The sequence below is a fragment of the Mytilus californianus genome, unplaced genomic scaffold (genome assembly GCF_021869535.1).
Source record: "Mytilus californianus isolate M0D057914Y unplaced genomic scaffold, xbMytCali1.0.p SCAF_2, whole genome shotgun sequence".
Lineage (NCBI taxonomy): Eukaryota > Metazoa > Mollusca > Bivalvia > Mytilida > Mytilidae > Mytilus > Mytilus californianus.
The window spans coordinates 24,163,459-24,181,447 of record NW_026262668.1 but is presented as its reverse complement, the minus strand read 5'-3'; the positions used below and the strand labels follow the sequence as shown (position 1 = coordinate 24,181,447).

General features: G+C 32.3%; 1 protein-coding gene across 1 annotated transcript in view; it reads right to left on the bottom strand.

The window, feature by feature from the left end:
- The window catches only part of LOC127729522 (homeobox protein Hox-B4-like), a 66,167-nt gene extending 58,622 nt beyond the window's left edge, over window positions 1-7,545 (bottom strand). Inside the window, exon 1 of the mRNA XM_052237358.1 lies at window positions 7,467-7,545. The gene's annotated coding sequence lies outside the window, so the exon portion shown is untranslated. The remainder of the gene's footprint in view (window positions 1-7,466) is intronic.
- Window positions 7,546-17,989: the final 10,444 nt, after the last annotated feature.

Below are 17,989 nucleotides of genomic sequence, written 5' to 3'. Positions count from 1 at the left end.
TGTGTTTAAAACACGGAAAACTAACCTGTACTTAAGTTGGGTAAAAGTTTGATTGTTTTGTAGACCGAACCTATACACTCGGCATTGCATATAAACACTATACAATAATAGATATAAAGGATAACATGAATGAACTTAATCATTGGACAGTTCAACAGACCAAACCAACCAACAACACACGACTATTCCAAAAACAGAATAACAAACAAATACAAGCAACAATGAACAACACATGGTACAGATATCCTTCTTTGAAACAGGCAAAAACTGTGGTGGGGTAAAGTCTGTGGTATGTGTGCACCCTCACTCTTTGCCTACCTAGGCCTATATCGTAATATACGAGGTATGGTAGGATTGCCAATGAGACAAATATCAACCAGATACCAAATGACGTATTTAGGTAAACTTCGGTTGTTGAAACTGCAACTATAAGTTTTTAGAAGAAAAAAATATTAAAGAGGCATGAATCCAAAATTGACAGCCATATTCTGTTCAATTACTGTTGCTTTCTTTTAACTAATAGATAATTCAATTTGCCAACTGCGACCTGATTGCGATTTTTCCATCTAAACAAGCAATGTTTTACTTGGCCGCTGGAACTGAGACACTGCAAATTGCCCTAAATTAATTTAACCTTTAATCAATAACCTAATTTGTCCGTAGAAATCATCGTATACAGATTGGTCTGTCCAAATAGTCGAATTGCGAGTTCTATTTAACGAGTATCAATCATGTGTTGTTGATTTGTCTACGCTCTTCTCCATATGAGACGACAAGTAGCTTAGCTGTTTAGAATGTTTGTTGTTTTCATGTTAAAAACGTTTATGAGTGTTTTTTTTCCTGTAACCTGTTAACTGAGAGCTAACAAATACCATGTTAACAGAATGTTCGGCGCAGGAACCAAACGTTTAAGCAGTACTTGGTAACTACGGAAAGTTAACTTTATTTAAGACTCGATTGAAATGGTAGATAAAATTTGCCGTTTCAGAATCTAAAGGAATCTGGGTCATTTCTTTGTTAGTACCCATGCATAATGAAAACCACGTCACGTCATTTGATTCTGAAACGGCGAATTGTTTCTAACCTTTTTGTTGCTGATGTTGCAATTCTCCTTTTTTTAATTAATAAGTCTGTTTGTTTATTCATAGTTGACCATAATTACAAATAATACGTTCCCGACAATAACAACATTTCATTTATCCTTGCTTTGTGCTATCAAACTGGTTACATGTTTGCATGTCTAAACTACTCTTGCCTATATTATGCCTTCATTATTTATGCAGGTTCTATTTTTAACAGCAGCATGTTTTAGAGGGTATTTGTACAATGAAATATTCACAATTGCTTTTAGCCATGGCCTTTGATATTTTCCGAACATTTGAAGTGACTGATTATGTAACTGTGCAATGTTTATTTCAAGCATTCGAACGCTTTCATTTTTTGCACAATTGTGCATTAAGAGCAGTAATTGTGTATAATGATATCCCCTACATCTTTTATCATATAATTGAATGGTTTAAACATTTAATAATTGCAAGGCATAGTGGATAACGAATACGTTTGGGTGTTGTGAGATCTTTTGGTCGTTCGAAGTAATTATCAAGCAGCGTTACAAAATACAAGGAAGTTAAGTTAACGAACTAGACATGACCACCGGTGATTGTGTGTTTCGACAATAGTTCCAAGGTCTAAGAGTTGAGATTGTCTAAGTCTTTGTTGTCCTAAGTTGTGGTATTATTGTGAATAAGACAACTTTCCTCCAAACACCAAAGGCCAATTGACGGTCTTTACCAATGAGCAATATCCAAACCGTATATTAAGCAATATAAGACCCCAAAAAACGGGATGATAACCTGATACAAACACTACCTATAAGACCAGGTAAAATCCATCATTTTCTACATAAGGAAATGTCTGTACCAAGTCAGGATTATGACAGTTGTTTTTCATTCGTTTGATGTGTTTGAGCTTTTGATTTTGTCTTTTGATGAAAGACTTTCCGTGGAGTTCGGTATTTTTGTATTTTACTTTGTATTATTACAGCCAGCACATAAACAACAATCACTGGACCACATGCACAATTCTCCCCGAACATTGGACAGTGCTGAACAATAAACCCTTTGAAATAACTGTGATTGAAAAGGGCTTGACTAAACAGATCGGTACTAACTCCAGAAAAACAAAGAACAGGCAAATATCAGTCCATAAAACACCACATGAATAGAAAACGAAAGATCAATCAACACGAGCCCCATAAAACACCAGACAGAAAACGAAAAATTGATCAACGTGAAACCGATAAAAAACTGGGAAGGAGATTAGGTGCTCTGGAAGGGTAATAAGTTCCAGCTACACTTGTGCAGGTTTTGACATTCATTCTGAAGGTAAGATTGATAAGAGAGTCTTTTATATACACTGTAATTATGTAAATCTGTTCAACAATTACAGTCAATGGGAACTATTAAATTAAATTTTGCCGTATAAACGAGAGCCTATAAGAGTACAATCTGCGTTATTGGGATACCATGCAATATTGAAAATTAAAAAATGTACATGTGAGTCTTTTAAATATGTTAAATGCTGTTTGACTTTTGCATATATTTAGCATTATTATAGGTTCGCTTAAGCTTTTTAAAGTATTTTTGCCCGATTTCATATTTTGTCTTATCTTGTTATTAGCTAACTCCAAAGATGGTGACTTAAATCCTAATCATTATTTCTTAACCACAGATTACACTGAGTACTAGAACCACTATCAGAATTTTTTTCATAAACTAGGGGGTTTGGAAAAAAATAGAATGTTTTATAAAAACATGCAATGTTACCTGTTAATCCATTTCCCCAGCTTTTAGGCAACTACCCAATTAACCGAAACAAACGAAAAACATACGCAAAACACTGTTGTGTTTCTTCCACGTGATGTTTAAATATAAATGTATACGTTTTGTTTTTATCTGCTTGATTCAACAACTTCAAAGCTGGCATTAATTTTGCTAGTGGTGGAATTTGGACAATGAGCAACAAAAAGGAAATGATTAATGAAGTTCATTAGCGAAAATCTCGTGCATATTCAGGACGCCACAACAAGTGAAAAACATGCAGTGCCATGTTGCTAAATACCAAGGGGAATAACCTAAACTGGCTATAGGATTAAGATTGAATTACATAAGCGACATAAAAAAAGGATGTCACCGTTACCAGTACACATCTAAAATTAACTGTTGGGAAAAGATCCATACAGCAAGTTAATATGTTAAAGGTTATATTTACAAACCTGTAAATTCAAAACTGCAGTCAAAACGGCTCAAACTTTTAAGGTCATTATTATAAAAAAAAAGATCAACAATATATAAAAAAGATGAATGCTTTTCGAACGTGGGAATTTTGACATATTTTTGTTCAAAAAGAGAGCCGAAAGATACCAAAGGGACATTCAAACTCATATGTCGAAAATAAACTGACAACGCCAAGGCATTTAAGCCTTTTCAATAACATGGAAAGTACACATAGTCAAGTAATGGACCGCGGTCCATTACATATGATGTAAGCAATGCATAAGGTTCTGTTATTTTACTTATATCAATAACGTTTCCGTTTATTATATGGGCATACACGAATTTATTTTACAAATTATAATTGAACTATTTAAGATAAGATAGGTCTTGAATTGTGTTTCAAATGTATACTTAGAATTAATCTTATATAGACTTTTGTATGTGGAGTGGACCAAAGTTTTTTTTTATATAAAAGTGGACCAAAATTTTGTATACAGTTTTATTTCTGCATAAGTTTTTGTAGTTTAAATATTTCCTTTCTATATATATCTTATATAAAAAAAGTTTTCTACAAGACAAAAAAAAGCAAAGTTTTGAGTATAAATGAAAACATAATGGATTATAGATTTGCACGCTTTCTATTTCTTTTTAATTGTGTGTGAGTGTGTGTGGATTTATATAAACACGAAGAGAGAGAGAGAGAGAGAGAGAGAGAGAGAGAGAGATTTTCTCACTCAAATAACAGTTACTGGTCAATATTTATAATATAAATTTATTTATATGTAAAATTTAATGAGATAGACAAATACCATACACTTCCTGTTTTGTGCATAAGACAAATACACACTAAATAATTGAGTTTTAATTTGAATAATAACTATCCAGTTTCACTGAATTTCCCTTCTAAGGAAATGGATTCGTTTTCTTTTCAGATCATGCAATTTATAATTCATCATTTCTTAAATATAATTAAACAAAAGGTTTTACTGTCTCTATTCTTTCTACACTAATAATCGAAATAAAACATAATTAATCTTCAATATTGCATTTTTCTGAAATTAAATCACTTCCCGTAATGCAACGTCTTCTGCTATCAAAATCGATAAGAAGTCTAAAATAGAAAGAAATGACGTCGATTTTATATGCTTGTATGATTTTAACTACACAAAATTAGCATATCTTGCAACATAAAGTTGACTTAATCAGAGTTATTAAAGGCGTATGAATATTTCATGCCAGCTATTAGGTAAGTTGTTGATTGGATAAATTGTGATTTATAACACATTCACATAAGATTTCCTACGCGTTTCAATATATTCCCATGGGAATAAAATGAGCAAAAACTTTAATTTCGTGGAATAAGTAATTACATTTTCATCCAACATGTATATGCATTTAATATTCCTATCTCATTCCCCTAGCAATACTATTCATCGAATTGATTTATTTTTAACACCAAGGATCTAAATTTCATTATTTTATATCATATATCATAATTTGATAAACATTTATCATTGATTTCATGATATTTGTAATCATAGTTACAAGTATGTAATTTGTAGTTTTATATAACAAATATCTTTATTTCCTCCGCTGTTGCAGATTTTTTTTATATAAAAATATTTCTTAACTTGGCAAAGAACCTAAAAATGGCAAGTATAATACAAGTCTACTAAAATAAGAAAAGGGGAGTATATTCTATTAATTCAAAATGGATAGAAAATTCCATGAAAAATTATAACATTGACCTGAACTGCTATGATTTTTAATATCCCGTAAGAAATAGTTGGTCAATTGTAAAACATAAACAGACGACCTTGCGAGGGCGTTATAGACAGTCAAGGTCGTTAAATACACCAGAAACCCAAACATTTGCAAAAGATTTTTAATATATTGTACAACTTTTTTATGAAGCATACTGTTACCAAAACTGACCTATTATTTAAGTACATTTTCCTTTGTCTGTGGTTTTTACATGTTGGATGAAATTGAAATAACTTATTTCGGGAATTTAAATTTTTGCTCATTTTATTTGCATACAAATACAAATATTGACTATCAGAGAATATATAAAAAAAAATCAAAAAGAAAATATTATACTATCTTTAATAAGAAAATCATATAGTATAAATATAAATGTATTATAAATTGAATAATAAAATTTTCTGGATATCTATTGTGGCAGATATTACAAACTTTATCAATCTTCTGACGTTTGATGTACACATTGTACTGGTTTCCCCTTTTAATCCCTTTTAGCATAATAAGCAACATTTGGCCTTACTTCTGGGCAAAAGGTTAAATGGTGTGTTGGTCAAATTTATAGTTCGTATCAGAAAAATAATCAGTAACTTTTTTCTTAACTATTTCTGTCATTTTATCCTCGAAGTTTTGCATTCTATATTTTGTATAATGTATCGCCAGTTTCACTCAAAATAGGACTAAAAGTTAACCAATCACAATGACCATTACCGGTACTCAATATTGAGACAATATCCATTACCGTTACTGAATATTGAGACAGTACAAATCAACTACAGATAATATAGAAATTATTGCCCTCAACATATGATAATCGTAAGATTATTACCCTAAAATTGTTTTACAATAAGTAAAACATTGAGACTGAGTAATGTAAAAAGTCAACACATAAATAACTGTGATTATCTGCCATACATATATGTCGTGTGTATTGTCTTTCTCCTTAAGGTCTTAGTGTTGTCACCTGAAGGTTATCATATCTGTCAGAGAAATAATGTTTCACTTTCACCACAAATATTTACTATATCTTCTAATTAATTTTGACGACAAATTAGATAAACGAGAGCTGTATACATTGTTTATCAAACGAAAGGAATTTGCCGATGCAGTGTCAAAACTCATATTTTTTAGTCATATTTTTTGACACTGCATTTTTTTCTGCAGTAAGAATAATTTAAATAAACACATAAAATAAATACCGGCTCTTTAAAATGCAATTAAAATAAATTAGTTTTTAGCATTACCATTATAACGTGTATTTTCAGTATAATGGAAATTTAATATATTTATATATAAATACACAATGAATAAACAACAAAGTGTAGCGTGTACAACTCTTAACTGTATAAAATCATGGTTTTCAATTTCATTTAGTGTAAATAATTTATTTATTTCATTTATGTGGTTTTCGATTCTTGTGGGTTGATTTCTGTTTAAATGTCGATTATATAGCAGATAAAAGAATATTTTCAAATTATTAATAGCTTTTGATATTCTTATATAAATATAGCTACTTACTTTACATTTGTCATATTTTTAAAATTTAATATTAAGACTTAATTTATGTATTATTTCAAGCATAGTTTTAAGAGTTACTACTCCGGTAAGGTTATTTTATCTGAAAAATACTATTTATAGATATAAGAAGATGTGGTATAAGTGCCAATGAGACAACTCTCCATCCAAGTCAAAATTTATAAAAATAAACCATTATAGGTCAAAGTACGGTCTTCAACACGGAGCCTTGGCTCACACCGAACAGCAAGCTATAAAGGGACCCAAAAACTACTAGTGTAAAACCATTCAAACGCGAATGCATTTTTACGCCGTCTTATCAATGCATATGTTTTTTTCATTATCGTTTATCTCATAAAAATATCAGATATTTTCCTCTGATTGTAATGCACCAATGTTCATATTTTTCCATGATTTATTTATTTATTTAAACAACAGAGCATTCATGCATACAACAATTGTTTATTACCTCTTTGTAGCGAACCACAAGCGGTCACAATTCCCACAAAAACAATAAACTTCCAAACAGAATTAAATATAAATCACTCTAAAAACAACAATCATTTTGCAGATCTATTCAAAATTGAACTAGATTTCTTCCTCTTTCGAGAATTTCTGTTTTGAGTATACAAATAATTTATCATTGATTAAAAATAATTTATAACATTCGTGACCTTTCGACCAACTTCAAAAACTCTTTAATCAATTTAAGAAAGTCAATGATGAAAAATTAGAACGATGCGGTAATTACACTAATGTGCAACCCATAAAATGCTGCGACCACTTGTAGAGTCATTTTGACCATGTAGAAAATCTCAACAGCAGACTCTCTTCTCGACTGTTTTATTGCCAGCCATACACATTAAGACACAGTAAAATAAATAACAACACTAATATTTAAAACTATTAACTTACGGTAGAAAGTCGTAAATCTTCTCACTGTACAAGCTTTTGCTACATTGACGAAAAACCCATTCCCGCCGATCTCTCATTCTTTTTATGGCCAGATAATCTTTATGGCTTTTAACCAATCAGATCTCGATGTTTAAAATTATTTTTCTTCACGAGGACGTCTACATTACATATATTTTATAGTAATGAGATTTTTGTATTGTTGTTTAGCAGAAAATGAACAGTTTTATGAGATTAAACGATATATATCGTTTCATATAGATTTATTCATTTGTTCGAATTATTTTATTCATTTAAAAATACTGAGTTTGAAAATTGAGAGTGTTACATCGGATGGTATTGTATCGATAAGTGAAATTTGAATGACATTATAAAAACATAAGCTGTTTTTAAAGGATTTTAAGTTTTTAAAAGTGATAATAATATTAGGAATATATTTACATGGGTCAACCAACATTTATACACGCGTCTCTGCTCTTATACATACCAATATTTTCTATTGGAAATAATTTCGTTATAAACGTAGGATAAAAAGAAATGCAAAAATATTTCATAATAATCACCAAAATTTTAAAAGATAATTACAACCTTGCTCGAAAAGCCTCTTTGTCGATATTATTCAGGGTTATATTGTAATTTATCTCATTTCGCAAATAATATGACAAAATTACAAAAACTTAAAAGAAAATACGCAAATTGAAAGGATCCACGTTTATTGCATAGCAAAAATTATTTTGAATCACCAAAAATATCATATAAAAATATAACTTTATCCCTTAAACGCGTTTCCATCAAACTCTACGGAAAATCTTAAGTCCTTTAACTTCCATATGACAAAAAAGTGTGATTTATTTCGCATGTGTTGCGTTTTTAATACAATATGCGTATTAGTTAAAGTTAGGAAGACAAAAATCCTTCTTAAATAGAATTATGCTTTTGTTTGAAGAAGAGTAATTTTCTGGATAAATATTATATTTTATGGCTTCTGTGAAGATGAAAGACGTTTGTTCTTTATAAACAAGCAATAAATAATCTTCTGCCAAGGAAAATAGATGCGTTTCCAAAGCACACCAAATGAAAATTTTCCAGGAAGGTTCCAAAGGGTTATAATTACAATAGCTTTGAGATTATTGGTAAATATGCATTTTGTAGAAAATAAAAGTATATTTACGAGGCATTGTAGGCATTTCTCTTGGAAATTAATTTATACCGTAATTAATGATAGATAAAGATTTTAGAGTTTTGAAATGTTATCTGTATTTTGCTATAATTAATTGTACCTACGTTTCCTCAACAAATCCCGAGCATCACAAAGAGAGGTTATGTGGACTAAAAAGCTATATCTCAAACAACAAAATAATTGCTAATTTGAATTTTAAATTACTAATTTAATTTTTATTCTAGTTTAAAATTATCATACTATTAGATTGCATTAGAAAATGATATTATATAACGAGTGCCGAATTTAAGTTGGTCAGGAGAACACCTCCGGAGCTTTCAATATTTAGCGTTCATGATTTTGTTGACCGAACTTTATATTTTTTTAGTTATGGATGGTTGCTTATACATCCGTGTTTTGCTTTATTTATTATTTTTTTTTCATTTCTAATTTCCGTTTACTGACTTAGGTACTTTTATAGACTTGACAATGAGCATACAATATATGAATCAACTTTTCACCATTTTGAATAAGTAGCTGGGACCTCAAGGAGGGTTCATTATAACCAGAAAACAGAATTTTCTAATCAGCCTTCGGATAATTAAGGACAACACATTCATGATTCAACGTAAGGCTATACAACCCTTTATTTCTTAAATAAAGTACTTGTGTTCACAGGTCATCCACGAATGTGCGAAATTTTGTCTTCGTTGGTTTAGAATGCAAACGAAAAAAGACCTGTTTTCCGGTATGGGTGGAAAATAACCAATCTTCAAGTGTAAGCAAATTATTTCTTTCGAAAAACCCGATAATCCGAAATCATAAGGATAAGAGTTCGCAGAAGAGACTCGAAAGATACCGAAGGGATATAAAAACTCATAAGTCAAAAACAAATGACAATGCCATCGCATAAACAAACTATCAAAAGACAAACAACATTATACAAAACATAAAGTAGAAAACTAAACTAAACATCACGAACCTTTTAAAAAACCGGGGGTGATCTCAGGTGTTACGGAAGGGTAAACAGATCCTGCTTCACATTTTGCACTCGTCATGTTGCTCATGTAAGTACAAACATGGTTAAAGTCTAATTCGCTAGGTCACATTCGAGGAAAAGACGACGGGATTGTGGTTTCGAATGAGCCATGTACTACGGTGTTAGACTATTTTGCCTTTGAATACAAGAACTTTTATCTAAGATTTTTGATAAAAAAAGGAGTGTGGGAGGTCTTGGGTTCGATCCACTGCCGGATTAAACAAAAAAACTAGGATTGGTTATTGCTGCTTCTCTGCCTAGCACGCGGCATTAACGAATAAGAGCAAAGACTGGGCAGCTCGGAGTCAGAATAATGTGTCCGGCTAGGGTGACAAGTCTTCCTGCGGACTATTTCCTTGTGAACTAGCACTTTAAAAATCCGGCTCAGCTTGTCGGTCTAGTACAAAGTATAGGATTCATATCCATATTGCATTAACATGTTTTCCTCAATATGCATTTCATTTACCGCTTGACGTTAAACCACAATCCATCACCATCTAATTCGAATTGCATCAGACATTCACTGTCGCCTGTGTCATTATATCGTCATCGGTGGTCGAGTGGTCCTAGAAGTAGTAATAATCTACAGTGATCACTAGCATTACAACATTGAGGTGATTTCGAACCCCACTCGGGGCGAGGTGTGCACGACACGGATCTTAATTGACTTAGGATGACAAGGTTTCCTTCAGAAGGTCGGTGGTTCTTTCCGGCATCCTCCATACAAAAAAGATTGTCTGCCATGATATAGCTCAGAGTGTTGAAAGCGGAGATAAACACTAACATTCAACCAAATATATCATCATCATCATCATCATTCTTAGGGCCTCTTAGGCCGAGTGGTTTGAATAGCTTGTCAACACTGAGGCTGTGAGTTCGAACCCAGCACGTTGGTGGTTTGTTCGATTCCAACCTTAATCAACTAGGATTGTCAGTTTTCTTGTCGAAGGTCGATGGTTTTTCTCCGGACAATCCGACTTCCTCCACCAACAAAAAACTGACAGCCACGAAATAGCTTATAGGGCTGAAAGTGGGGTTTTTAACGCCAGCAATTAATCAATCACCCTTCTCACTACATTTTGGGCTTGTACCTGTCCGATTATATTGGCAGTTCTTCTTATTGTTTGATTCCGATTGCTTGTATGACTGAATATTTGTTCTTTTCTAAGAATTGTTTTTGGTTTGTTGCAACCATTTTTCTAAAAGAGGATCACACACATACCATTTTACCAGAATTTTTGTAGAAACTGGTCATTCGTGATTTTTGAAGGATTTTTTTGTCAAAGTTTTTAGATGGGATATTTTAACCACTGTTTTGTATTTGTTTTTTTTTAGGAAGATATATATTTTTTTGTTATTTGGTGACCGCCCAGTGGAAAGAAATTTCATTCATATTCAGAAAGACGGGAATGTTTTTTCCTTCAGCAGATAATATATCTCAGTTTTAACATCATGTCATTTTTGCGGAAATCATTTGAATTAGATTTAAAAAAATCTCTTTATATGATTTATGTATGTGGTATAAACATGCTTCAGAAGTTTACTTAATAATAGAATAACAGAGGCGGATTTAGGGGGCGGGGTGCCCGTCCCCTTTATGGAGCTACATTTATGGTTAATCCTGACTTTTAACCTATACCACCCCAATGTTTTTCTAATTTGGGTGCCCGCTGGACCCCTTTTTCAGAATTCTAGATCTGCATCTGATTAACGTTTCAAAATGCTGGGTATGCGTCGGTGTGATAAAAAATTCACGACAAATATACCCAAGAGATATTTATATCCAGTAGTACGCTATAAGTATGCATAATTAATATATTGGAAGTCGAGTCAAACCACAATTAAAATTTTAAAATTATTATACATTTGTATAATATATTGTTTTTTTTTGTCGTTGCAACACACTCATACAAAAAAAAATTGAATGTACAGTGGGAATATAAAGATGTTGGGTTTAGGCCAATTATACAACAACCCAACGCCAAAACAAATATTGTGATAAAAAAAAATGACCTGTATAATGCGTCTAACTATAATATATCGCTACAGTCTAGAAAGATAGTAAACAAAAACAGACTATCACATATCTGATATCAATACTAAATGTCTGAAATGATAAACAACATAAGACATAATGAAAGATAACCACTTATCACCGGATGTTTACTTCCGTGAGCAACACGACGGGTGGCAACTGTGGAGCAGGATCTTCTTACAATTCCAGAGCGCTTGAAACCACCAGTTTTTAGTGGGGTTCATGTTGCTCAGTCTTTCATTTTCTATGTTGTGTTTTGTGTACTGTTGTTGTCAATTTTCGTTTATTTGCCATGTCGTTGTCAGTTCGTTTTCGACTTTTGGATTTGAATGTACCTTTGGTATCTTTCTCCTGTCCTCTAATAAACTAACAAAGTTCCAGGCATACTCAAATCTAGCTGTCTGCCTAACAAAAACTCACCTTTATGAAATAAATATATCTAATATTAAAAAATGAATATCTGCTCAAAAATGCTAATCATAATTGAATAAAAGGAGTAAAGGGCTATAGTCAGAGAAACATTAAACTATCATTAGAAAACCAAAGATATCCATAGGTTAACATGCGGTATTCAATGATAGACCGGTGTCTAAATAAGTCAAACTATAAATCGTTCCGAATAATTTACATGCTCGCAACATGTTTGCAACCGTTACTAGTAATATTAGAAAAGCAACCGTTACTAATATTAGAAAATTTGCAACCGTTTATAAAATTAGAAGTTTCGTTCCTAAAATTGAAAGGTTCGCAACAACAAATATATTTTCGCACATACCCATATCTTGTTTCTGATTTGGAAATCCGTTAAACATACATGACGAAACATGTAAGAAATATTTCTCAATACATTTAATGGATTATTAGAATATTACTACAAAATTCATAATCGAAATTATTCAGGATTTTCCTTTGTAATTTATCCAATATCACATACATACTACGAATGATGTGATGGATTTAATTAAGAAATTATTTGGTGTGCCTAAATTAAAGCTTCATGAATTGCTACTAAACTTTTGTTGGATGCTCAGATTTATAGGTATTTTTTTGGCTGTGCCATCGAAGTTTTTTGTAAGGTCCTATATATGTATTCAACTTCTGTGTACAGTCTTTTATTAATTACTTCATTTTCCAGAGTAGACTTTTGATTTAAGTTGTTGATTGCGTTGAATTAAATATGTCAGGTTGGCGCATGTTTACTCGATAGGTTGGGTGTGTTTTTTCTCTTGGTTTGTTATCCAAAAACGTTCAAACTGTTGTTATATTAAAAGACTTCATATAAGATTGGTATTCCACAGCATAAAAACCAGATTTAACACATCATTTTTCTTTGGGAACTGAAATTACGATGTCAAGATCTAGCGCGCCCCGTCGACTTTTTCTTTAAAAAATGAAATTCTGAAATTATTTTGGATATGAATAAAAATGGTGTGGGGTATACGCCAATGAGACAACAACCCTTCAACACATGAACAACGAAAAAAAAATGATGCCTTTGTTTTTGCTTTTGTTTGTTGTTATTTGTTCATTTGAAATGGTTAGTTAATGACCATATTTTAACAGCGACGCAATTTAGAGAAATATTGCATTAGCTCCTTCTTAACCAAGATTTAGATGCATTACTTATTCTATTGTTATATTTGATGTTAGAACTGAATTTTCGTCTACAAAATTATATCATTCGCTAGGTTGGATTCGAACTCAAATTATTCAGTTCAGACAACAACGGCAAACCTCCTGCACTTTATCCAACGCCTTAGACCAATTGGCTATATCAAATATAATTTTAGTTTGGTGATGTATTTCATAGTCGGCTTAACTTAGCATTGTAATACAGTACATAATACATTGTGGTTTGGTAATTTTATGAATGAAGTTCCTCTTTTATTCCTCTTTAAGTTCATTTATCATTAAGGATATGAATATGTTACTTGTCATTTAATGCTAGAAGTACATTTTTGCATTTTTGCACTTGCAAATATATAATATATATAATATATATCATCCCCTCAGAGGATTTCAAACTCAAGCTGTTATGGCATTAGAGGCCAGCCGTAGATATACATTTTGTAAATCTGAAAAGTAAGCTTGGCAAAATGCATCGATCAACATGGAGGACGAATAATTTGTACTACAATGGGAGAATTAGAGGATGTCAGATATAGGTGTAGACATATTGCCTTGCATCATGCCCCCTACAAACCAATCAGAGTTGTGGCAAGTTTTACTGTATGTGCAGAGAACGTGGTACTTTCCATAAAAGAGGCTTATAGAATAACTTATACAATAACACGACGAGCAACACGTGGAGCAGGATCTGATTACTCTTCCAGAGAACCTGAGATCATTCACGTTTTTAGGAGGATTTCTTGTTGTTCATTCTTTAGTTTTTGGTTTGTCTTTTCGTTGCTTCTCGTTCTTTGACAGGACATTGTCAGTTTGTCTTCGACCTATGAGCTTAAACCCCGCCACATTCTGTATGCGCCTGTAATTCAGTGGTTGTCGTTTGTTGCTGTGTTACATATTCGTTTTTCGTTCATTATTTTGTACATAAATTAGGCGGTTAGTTTTCTCGTTTGAATTGTTTTATATTTGTCATTTCGGGGCCTTTTATAGCTGACTATGCAATATGGACTTTGCTCATTGTTGAAGGCCTTACGATGACCTATAGTTGTTAATTTCTTTGTCATTTGGTCTCTTGTGGAGAGTTGTCTCATTGGCAATCATGCCACATCTTCTTTTTTATATTGAATATCCATTTGGTATCTTCCGCCTCTCTTTTCGAATGTCCGAGAATATTCAACAAGCAACACATGATTTAAGAATGTGCATATCGCATGAGCGAATTATTAGTTTGATATCAGAGTATTGTTTGATAACGAGTTAATTTTTTTCGATATTCGATTATTTTGATAAGTCATTCTTTTTTATACATTGATTATTATTGTTTACTTAGTAGAAAATACAAACAACGATATATTTGTACAAGTTATAACTTAGTTTTGTTGCTACTTCGTTGTCAACACCAGAGCAGTGATATAGAGGATTTATATCACATGTGAAATATCTTTTTTTTAAATGATGAAATCACCATATTTCGTTGTCACCAATGTTAAAATCGAATTTAACGTCCCATTCCGATCGGTAGTGGTTGCGTATTTATACATCCTACGCTGTCAAACGGACGAGCATTCCAAAAATGTTGTATCCATCAGAAACTATAGCAAAATCCTTTATCCCAGGGTTTCCTAGAGGAGTTGTAAAAAGGGATTATTTATAATGAGTTAAATATTTTGGAGACATTGCATACGGATTATGTAATAGATCAATATAACGAGCACCATGAAATCGCTACTAGCACCAAAGTTCCTTCGAAGTCCCGACATTGGCGTTTACCACGCAATTTTTTCCGTTTACAAAAATGATGCTTACTTATGAAATAATTATTATGAATGACTATTGAAATATAGAACATCACTAACAGATGTGTCTGAAGATTCACTATACCATATTGCACGGTATTTGTTTGGACTATGCTTTATACAAAAATAAAAGGAGATGTGGAATAATTGCCAATGAGACAAATGTCCACCAGAAACAAAAGAACGAGGACGTAGTCGGTTGATGAGAATAGGGAAAAGCAAAAATTTTGAATATATATGGATTTTGATTTAAACGCAAAATTTCATAGATCTTTCCCTCAGACAAATTAAAATTAAAAATGCGAAGAAAAAACTCAAATAAAGTGAACTATTCGGACCAACTTATTTTGCATGACCTCAATGGGTCGTGCCTGTGTATTTGCACAGGTTACGAATATGTGACGGTTACAACTATATTTTCGGTGTCCTTAGTACTATGAATGTATGTTTTTATTTATATTCTGGTATCGTGGTTACCTCCTTAGCAATGGTATTTACAATAACATAGAAATAAGCTAGTGGTATTGATTGAACCAACATTTCTATTTTTCAATATCATTGGCAATCAATTAGTAGTTTTGAAAAATGATCATGGTCTTAACCCTGGAACTATCACCATTTAATTCCTTGGATGCAAAATACCCTCATTACAGTGTTTTCCAATAGACAGTCCGCATTCCTATGCAAACATAATGTGCTCCTCATCTTTCCAACTTGTTCGTATGGGACATATTTTTTACAGGGGCTTCCCAAGAAGAATGAAATAAAGGTAGCATTATCATGAATGTTTACCTACGGCTATATAGATGATTTCCTCCTCTCTCAATAAATAGTTCCAGTTTGGGGACAATATAAGAATATTGCTCGTTTTTATCCTATTGAACTTGAGACAAATGATACAACATATACGTTTTTTTACACTTAAGTCGGCTTCACATTTTGACGTGCACCTAGAAATAAGGGTCAAGGATGATAACCCAACTTTTAACCGAAAGAGATGATTTCAACTTTCTTGTTTTGAACTTGCATTTCTATTTAACAACATTTCAGCAGCACCTATATATGATTTGAAGATATGTCTGTAAGTTGGTACAATATTCAAGGATTTGCGTATCCTATCATGATATTCTGGATAAATGGCTGCTGCTTACAAGGAAACTATTGAAACAAGGGTTCATAAAAATTAGTTAGTTGAAGCCATCCCTTGGAAGGTTAACAAAAGAATCTGGTTGACTGTTATGCAAAATCTCTCTCACAGATGACCACGGATATATTCCGATTGTCATAGAAGCAGTATTTTCCGGAGTACATGGGTTCACGCCTCATTTTTTTTTAAAGTGTTCCTTGGTTTCCTTTGCTTAAATTTTCAGTATTACATTTTGTCCTTTTTATTTTTTTTATAGTCTGTGTTGTTCTTCCGGTATACCTGTGGTATATCCTTTGTCCTATAAAAAGTGTTTTCATTTATAATTTTCAAATTGGTCAAGCTTTGGGATCCGAGAATATACTTTTATCATTGGTTTTTGAAATTGATGGTTTGTCTTTTTGTAAGAGAAAAGATATTCACCAATCTGCTATTGTATAAAAAGGTGGAAGATACCAACAGGCCAATAGAAATTAATCTAATAATCGAAAAGAAACTGACAAAACCATATGAAAAAAAAAACCGACGAAGAGACAAACAACAGTTTACATAACACTACATAAAATACAAAGGACACAAACCCCACTTTAAATCTGGGGTTGATTTCTGTTAATTTAAAAGGGTAAGCAGATTATGTTCCACAAGTGAGACCCATCTTGTTGCTAATGGTAAGTAAATATCCGGTGATAAGAATCATTCGGTGAAGCCACAGTCGAGGAAAAGCGAACACATTGATGCGTAATCATCGAATATCAACGTATTTTCACAGAAGTAACACGACAGGCGTCAACAGTGGAGCAATAACTATTGGCCCTTCCATTGCACTGGAGGTCACACAAGGTTTGTGCTGCGCTATCAGTATTTCAGTAGTATTTTGTGGGCTGTTTTATGTCTTCCACGGGTTTCTTTAAACCATGGTGTTGGCTGTATAATGAGTTGTTGTCATTCATTGGTATCTTCTCCAATTTAAATGAAACAAGACATTGGTAGAAAACCTATTAATGAAACTCTTTAGGGTACATTTGTTATGTTGACACGTGTTTTATATTGTTTTGGTCCTAATTCCTATCCTATCGTTCGTTCCTAATTCGACACGGTTGATAGCAATTTTAAATAGGACAATCATAACTAAATGACGTGTTACTCTTAAATCCCTTCGTGAGCCTCATAAATGCTTTACTAGATTAGAGAGTTGGTAGCTGGCACAACAATACGATAAGAAGTGTGTATTCTTGCGAAAAAATGTCTGTCAGTGATATATAGGAAATGTTACTCAAACCGAGGCTTATAAGGATTAATTTCACAGATAAAGTGACTTATGCGATGAATTTGGTCTCTTGTTGATTTCGCAATTCCCAATTTAAATTTATGGAAAATCTTGTATTAAGACTTTTTTCTTCACATAATAAGATATAGTATTGATTTCCATTGTATGGTTAATAATAATTCTACGACAGTTTAATTAAACTCTAAGATCCCGAAAACATAAAAGTACGAAAGAGAAATTGATTATGTAGAAAAATACATTAATTTTAGTTAAAATTGATTGGTTTTTCGAACTGAATGCGTTTAAGTTCCTTTCTGTACTTGATCGGAACAATCAAGGACTGCAAATGCACATGCTGCCGAAATAAATACAAAATTGCTTTGGAGATTTTAAATAGTGTGAAATAGTTATATTCTAGCCTTCATCCTTGAATCAATTTGTAAACCTTTTATAAATTGTA